Genomic DNA, 6,663 nt, shown 5'->3' on the forward strand with positions numbered 1-6,663 from the left:
GTAGAATTTGTCACAGATATCAATGTTATTGGCTAGCTAAGGAAATTGACATTACAAAGGGTCAGTGCTGTATTCATTGCTATGCCCACCTCAAGATTTTTTGTCATGTCTACTCATCATCTTGTGAAAACTTCCAAACTTGTTTGTAATCATGATAGAATAAATAAGTAACCTCACACTCGTTTGTCTTATTTGTTATGTTATATTTAGTGGTTGACAGATTTATGCCACCTCAATATAATGGACTTTAGAATTTATGGGAAAAAATCCACTTTGAACTCCTTCATTTCCAAGCTTTATTGTGGTGTATCTGTAAATTATTTTATTTTCATAATTCTTTATTTTCAATCTGTATGGTGGTGTAGTGCCAATGCTTTTATATGAATGTAAAGCAAGGGTGGTGAATGTTGCAACAAGACTGGAGGTAGCCAAGATGTCATGTCTGAGGGCAATGTGTGGTGTGAATATTATGCAGAGAATTCGTAGTTTGGAAATTAGGAATAGGTGTGGGATTACTAAAAGTATTATCCAGAGAGCTGAGGAGGGGTTGTTGAGGTGGTCTGGACATTTAGAGGGGATGGAATGAAACAGAATGACTTAGCATATAAATCTGTAGTGGAAGGAAGGCGGGGTAGGGGTTGGCCTAGGAAAGGTTGGAGGGAGGGGGAAAAGAAGGTTTTGTGTGTGAGGGGCTTAGACTTCCAGCAAGCTTGCGTGAGGGTGTTAGATAGGAGCGAATGGAGACAAATGGTTTTTAGGATTTGATGTGCTGTTGGAATGTAAGCAAGGTAACATCTATGAAGGGATTCAGAGAAACTGGCAGGCTGGACTTGGGTCCTGGAGATGGGAAGTACAGTGTCTGCACTCTGAAGGAGGGGTGTTAATGTTGCAGTTTTATAACTATAGTGTTATGGCATGCCTCTGGCAAGACAGTGGTGGAGTGAATGATGATGAAAGTGTTTCTTTTTCAGGTCACCCTGCCTTGGTGGGAAATGACCGATGTGTTAATAAAAAAGTCTGTAAATTATTTTCAATCTGTACTGTGGTGTGTCTGTAAACTTCATGTCCAGTACTGTTTAAATAAAATAAATAGAACATTATAATCCAACTTGATAAACCAATAATTTCACTTAGCAATGTACTCGTATACTGACGACTCGGACTTACGACGGGCTCTCTGACCAGTATGCATACCAAAATAATGTATATTAGAGCTGATTTCCTCTATTCTGTTTATTACAATACACAATACACTATTGTATAAACATTTAAAAATATACCAGAAATGTTATAAATTGTGCAAAGTTGACATTAAAACCATATCAAAGATGGTTGACACAAACTCACTACCATTATAGTTTGCTCCTCACTTAGTGACAAATTTGTTTAACAACGTGGTCTCAGGAATGGAAGTCTGTCATTAAGTGAGGAGAGGCTGTATACCAGAAATGTTATAAATGGTGCAAAGGTGACATCTTGCATAATAATGGCCCCAAAGCACAAAAGTAGAGAAGTTGGCAGTTCTTCAGAGCCTAAGAGAAGCCGTAAAGTGCCTCCCATTAGTGAAAATGTGATAATTCTCCACCTCCAGCACTGTAACATCCTCACCCATCCTTCAGAGTACAGGTACTGTACTTCCCACCTCCAGCACTGTAACATCCTCACCCATCCTTCAGAGTACAGACACTGTACTTCCCACCTCCAGGACTGTAACATCCTCACCCATCCTTCAGAGTACAGGTACTGTACTTCCCACCTCCAGCACTGTAACATCCTCACCCATCCTTCAGAGTACAGACACTGTACTTCCCACCTCCAGCACTGTAACATCCTCACCCATCCTTCAGAGTACAGACACTGTACTTCCCACCTCCAGGACTGTAACATCCTCACCCATCCTTCAGAGTACAGACACTGTACTTCCCACCTCCAGCACTGTAACATCCTCACCCATCCTTCAGAGTACAGGTACTGTACTTCCCACCTCCAGAACTGTAACATCCTCACCCATCCTTCAGAGTACAGACACTGTACTTCCCACCTCCAGCACTGTAACATCCTCACCCATCCTTCAGAGTACAGACACTGTACTTCCCACCTCCAGCACTGTAACATCCTCACCCATCCTTCAGAGTACAGACACTGTACTTCCCACCTCCAGCACTGTAACATCCTCACCCATCCTTCAGAGTACAGACACTGTACTTCCCACCTCCAGCACTGTAACATCCTCACCCATCCTTCAGAGTACAGGTACTGTACTTCCCACCTCCAGCACTGTAACATCCTCACCCATCCTTCAGAGTACAGACACTGTACTTCCCACCTCCAGCACTGTAACATCCTCACCCATCCTTCAGAGTACAGACACTGTACTTCCCACCTCCAGCACTGTAACATCCTCACCCATCCTTCAGAGTACAGACACTGTACTTCCCACCTCCAGCACTGTAACATCCTCACCCATCCTTCAGAGTACAGGTACTGTACTTCCCACCTCCGGGACTGTAACATCCTCACCCATCCTTCAGAGTGCAGGTACTGTACTTCCCACCTCCAGCACTGTAACATCCTCACCCATCCTTCAGAGTACAGGTACTGTACTTCCCACCTCCAGCACTGTAACATCCTCACCCATCCTTCAGAGTACAGGTACTGTACTTCCCACCTCCGGGACTGTAACATCCTCACCCATCCTTCAGAGTACAGGTACTGTACTTCCCACCTCCAGCACTGTAACATCCTCACCCATCCTTCAGAGTACAGGTACTGTACTTCCCACCTCCAGCACTGTAACATCCTCACCCATCCTTCAGAGTACAGGTACTGTACTTCCCACCTCCAGCACTGTAACATCCTCACCCATCCTTCAGAGTACAGGTACTGTACTTCCCACCTCCAGCACTGTAACATCCTCACCCATCCTTCAGAGTACAGCAACTGTACTTTCCACCTCCAGCACTGTAACATCCTCACCCATCCTTCAGAGTACAGCACTGTACTTCCCACCTCCAGCACTGTAACATCCTCACCCATCCTTCAGAGTACAGACACTGTACTTCCCACCTCCAGCACTGTAACATCCTCACCCATCCTTCAGAGTACAGACACTGTACTTCCCACCTCCAGCACTGTAACATCCTCACCCATCCTTCAGAGTACAGGTACTGTACTTCCCACCTCCAGCACTGTAACATCCTCACCCATCCTTCAGAGTACAGACACTGTACTTCCCACCTCCAGCACTGTAACATCCTCACCCATCCTTCAGAGTACAGACACTGTACTTCCCACCTCCAGCACTGTAACATCCTCACCCATCCTTCAGAGTACAGACACTGTACTTCCCACCTCCAGCACTGTAACATCCTCACCCATCCTTCAGAGTACAGGTACTGTACTTCCCACCTCCGGGACTGTAACATCCTCACCCATCCTTCAGAGTGCAGGTACTGTACTTCCCACCTCCAGCACTGTAACATCCTCACCCATCCTTCAGAGTACAGGTACTGTACTTCCCACCTCCAGCACTGTAACATCCTCACCCATCCTTCAGAGTACAGGTACTGTACTTCCCACCTCCAGCACTGTAACATCCTCACCCATCCTTCAGAGTACAGGTACTGTACTTCCCACCTCCAGAAACATCCTCACCCATCCTTCAGAGTACACATCCTCACCCATCCTTCAGAGTACAGACACTGTACTTCCCACCTCCAGCACTGTAACATCCTCACCCATCCTTCAGAGTACAGACACTGTACTTCCCACCTCCAGCACTGTAACATCCTCACCCATCCTTCAGAGTACAGGTACTGTACTTCCCACCTCCAGCACTGTAACATCCTCACCCATCCTTCAGAGTACAGGTACTGTACTTCCCACCTCCAGCACTGTAACATCCTCACCCATCCTTCAGAGTACAGGTACTGTACTTCCCACCTCCAGCACTGTAACATCCTCACCCATCCTTCAGAGTACAGGTACTGTACTTCCCACCTCCAGCACTGTAACATCCTCACCCATCCTTCAGAGTACAGGTACTGTACTTCCCACCTCCAGCACTGTAACATCCTCACCCATCCTTCAGAGTACAGACACTGTACTTCCCACCTCCAGCACTGTAACATCCTCACCCATCCTTCAGAGTACAGACACTGTACTTCCCACCTCCAGCACTGTAACATCCTCACCCATCCTTCAGAGTACAGACACTGTACTTCCCACCTCCAGGACTGTAACATCCTCACCCATCCTTCAGAGTACAGACACTGTACTTCCCACCTCCAGGACTGTAACATCCTCACCCATCCTTCAGAGTACAGACACTGTACTTCCCACCTCCAGCACTGTAACATCCTCACCCATCCTTCAGAGTACAGGCACTGTACTTCCCACCTCCAGCACTGTAACATCCTCACCCATCCTTCAGAGTACAGACACTGTACTTCCCACCTCCAGCACTGTAACATCCTCACCCATCCTTCAGAGTACAGACACTGTACTTCCCACCTCCAGCACTGTAACATCCTCACCCATCCTTCAGAGTACAGACACTGTACTTCCCACCTCCAGCACTGTAACATCCTCACCCATCCTTCAGAGTACAGGTACTGTACTTCCCACCTCCAGCACTGTAACATCCTCACCCATCCTTCAGAGTACAGACACTGTACTTCCCACCTCCAGCACTGTAACATCCTCACCCATCCTTCAGAGTACAGACACTGTACTTCCCACCTCCAGCACTGTAACATCCTCACCCATCCTTCAGAGTACAGACACTGTACTTCCCACCTCCAGGACTGTAACATCCTCACCCATCCTTCAGAGTACAGGCACTGTACTTCCCACCTCCAGCACTGTAACATCCTCACCCATCCTTCAGAGTACAGACACTGTACTTCCCACCTCCAGCACTGTAACATCCTCACCCATCCTTCAGAGTACAGACACTGTACTTCCCACCTCCAGCACTGTAACATCCTCACCCATCCTTCAGAGTACAGACACTGTACTTCCCACCTCCAGCACTGTAACAGTATGCAGTGATTCATTAAGCAGACTGAAGACTCATAACCAAAATCAATATTTTTCATGAATGTGATGTGAATCTCTGGCCCCAGTTTGATGTAACTTTCACTTCACTGGACGTTAGAGTCAGTGATGATGTGTCTTGCAGTGTAGTTGTACTACAGACTAACTCCATATTAGTCAAATATTTTTGAAGTAATATTATCAATGGTCTTCAGTATCCTTTGGACATAAATACAATATCCTCAAAAATCTAAAATCTACAAAGGAGTCAGTAAAGCATTCATAGAAACTTTGGAAAGTGCTAAGAGGAAAAATTTAAAAAACATAATATAATATAATATATATATATATATATATATATATATATATATATATATAGATATATATATATAATCTTTCCTCCGTAAGCCATGCGTGTTGTAAAAGTTAACTAAAATGCCGGGAACAATGGGCTAGTAACCCCTTTTCCTGTAAAGATTACTAAAAAGAATAAGAAGAAGAAAATTGTCAAAGTGGGAAGTCTGAATGTGCGTGGATGTTGTGCAGATGATAAGAAAGAGATGATTGTGGATGTTATGAATGAGAAGAAACTGGATGTCCTGGCTTTAAGTGAAACAAAGCTGAAGGGGGTGGGAGAGTTTCAGTGGAGAGGAATAAATGGGATTAGGTCAGGGGTTTCAAATAGAGTTAGAGCTAAAGAAGGAGTAGCAATAATGTTGAAGGATAAGCTATGGCAGGAAAAGAGGGACTACAAATGTATAAATTCAAGGATTATGTGGAGTAAAATAAAGATTGGATGTGAAAAGTGGGTTATAATAAGCGTGTATGCACCTGGAGAAGAGAGAAGTGTAGAGGAGAGAGAGAGATTTTGGGAAATGTTGAGTGAATGCGTGGGGAGTTTTGAATCAAGTGTGAGAGTAATGGTGGTTGGGGATTTCAATGCTAAAGTGGGTAAAAATGTTATGGAGGGAGTAGTAGGTAAATTTGGGGTGCCAGGGGTAAATGTAAATGGGGAGCCTTTAATTGAGCTATGTGTAGAAAGAAATTTGGTAATAAGTAATACATATTTTATGAAAAAGAGGATAAATAAATATACAAGGTATGATGTAGCACGTAATGAAAGTAGTTTATTAGATTATGTATTGGTGGATAAAAGGTTGATGGGTAGGCTCCAGGATGTACATGTTTATAGAGGGGCAACTGATATATCGGATCATTATTTAGTTGTAGCTACAGTTAGAGTAAGAGGTAGATGGGAAAAGAGGAAGGTGGCAACAACAAGTAAGAGGGAGGTGAAAGTGTATAAACTAAGGGAGGAGGAAGTTCGGGTGAGATATAAGCGACTATTGGCAGAAAGGTGGGCTAGTGCAAAGATGAGTAGTGGGGGGGTTGAAGAGGGTTGGAATAGTTTTAAAAATGCAGTATTAGAATGTGGGGCAGAAGTTTGTGGTTATAGGAGGGTGGGCGCAGGAGGAAAGAGGAGTGATTGGTGGAATGATGAAGTAAAGGGTGTGATAAAAGAGAAAAAGGTAGCTTATGAGAGGTTTTTACAAAGCAGAAGTGTTATAAGAAGAGCAGAGTATATGGAGAGTAAAAGAAAGGTAAAGAGAGTGGTGAGAGAGTGCA

At 44.4% G+C, this 6,663-nt stretch overlaps 1 long non-coding RNA gene across 1 annotated transcript in view; it reads left to right on the forward strand.

Annotated features, from left to right (window-relative positions):
- The window catches only part of LOC128697210 (uncharacterized), a 4,615-nt gene extending 4,437 nt beyond the window's left edge, over positions 1 to 178 (forward strand). Inside the window, exon 2 of the long non-coding RNA XR_011394564.1 lies at positions 1 to 178. This exon is cut by the window's left edge and continues 2,796 nt beyond it. This is a non-coding gene — a long non-coding RNA (uncharacterized lncRNA).
- The last annotated feature ends 6,485 nt before the right edge of the window (positions 179 to 6,663 follow it).

Source organism: Cherax quadricarinatus, chromosome 89 (assembly GCF_038502225.1).
Source record: "Cherax quadricarinatus isolate ZL_2023a chromosome 89, ASM3850222v1, whole genome shotgun sequence".
Classification (NCBI taxonomy): Eukaryota; Metazoa; Arthropoda; class Malacostraca; order Decapoda; family Parastacidae; genus Cherax; species Cherax quadricarinatus.